The 1,202-nt window shown below is 62.5% G+C and overlaps 1 protein-coding gene across 1 annotated transcript in view; it reads left to right on the top strand.

The window, feature by feature from the left end:
- The window catches only part of GSE1 (Gse1 coiled-coil protein), a 355,030-nt gene that overhangs the window by 258,235 nt on the left and 95,593 nt on the right, over positions 1-1,202 (top strand). The window lies entirely within an intron of this gene.

The raw sequence follows: 1,202 nt of genomic DNA, 5'->3' as shown, positions 1-1,202 counted from the left end.
TTCACCCGTCGCCGGGCCTGGGAGGAGAATCCCCAAACCGTGCCCGGGGTGGGGGTGGGGGTGGGGGTGGGGGGAGGCTCCGGCCCGCCTTTTGTGAACCCACGCGGGACTGCGGAAACGCACACACCGCCCAGCCCGGGGGAGCTCCGAAGGCGAGCGGCTACTTTCCCTCCTGGCTCTTCCTCGCACCCCGCACCCCTCCCTTAAAAATCCCTGTTGCAAGTGTAATCAAATGCCTGCTACCATCGTCCACACCCTCCCTGCACTGGTGCATTATCAGATCCGGGAAGGCCTGCTTCCAGGCAAATAGACCTAATAAATGCTATTACTGGGATTCTGCTAGCCCGGCAGCACCATAGTAACCAGAGCCCTGGCTAATTTGGTTTAAGAGGACAGTCAACCGCACAGAGTGTGTGAGTGTGGAGTCTGTATCTCTCCGCCGCACGCCGCCTCTCTTTCACACCAGCTCAAGAAGGCCCCGTGTGATCATTCCCCAAATCGAAGGGGAAAAAACCCTGCCGCCAAACCACATCCTGTGCGCTCATTGTCCAGCCCAGCGATTTTAAAGAGACAGGATCCATTTACCCACTCCCCCACACGCTCTTCAACGCACGCCGCAAAGCTGCCTCTGGAGGTGACAATTTATTTTCAAGCCCTTTTACCTTCTGAAGGGCCCCCTCAGTGGCACAACCAGCCGAATGGCGACTTGGTGACACGAAGGGGTCACCTTTTGACCCCAAACACAACCATCCTGGTTGGAGGAACAGACCTGAGCCCGCAGGTAACGCAGGGCCGGGCGCCGCGGTCACGCCAGGCTTGGGCTCCTGCCAACGCTTTCCAGCCACTGCGTAAATCAGGGGTCCCCAGCGGCAGCCCCGGGGTCCCTTCTAAACGCGGCGGCTTCAGATGACAATTGAACTCCCGGAATATGATACTCTAGAGGAGAGCTCCGGAGGGCAAACTGGAGGAGGTGGGGGCCCCAGGCCTGCCTCCTGACCCCTCGATGCCACTCGCCTCTCCCCCCGCACCCCCCCACCCGCGCAACACCCACCCCGCCCCGGAGAATCTTAAATGGGCTGGGCGGAGCGCACGGAGCCGAGGGAGAGGTGGCGCTCCGCCCCGCCGCCACCAACGGCTGGGTGGGTGCCGCACGCAGGCGGCCGCCTCCTCCGCCGGCTGGGGCGGCCGGGGTGCGAGGAGCA

The sequence above is a fragment of the Suricata suricatta genome, chromosome 16 (assembly GCF_006229205.1).
Source record: "Suricata suricatta isolate VVHF042 chromosome 16, meerkat_22Aug2017_6uvM2_HiC, whole genome shotgun sequence".
In the NCBI taxonomy this organism is placed as follows: domain Eukaryota; kingdom Metazoa; phylum Chordata; class Mammalia; order Carnivora; family Herpestidae; genus Suricata; species Suricata suricatta.
This window is presented reverse-complemented; position numbering and strand designations above follow the sequence as displayed.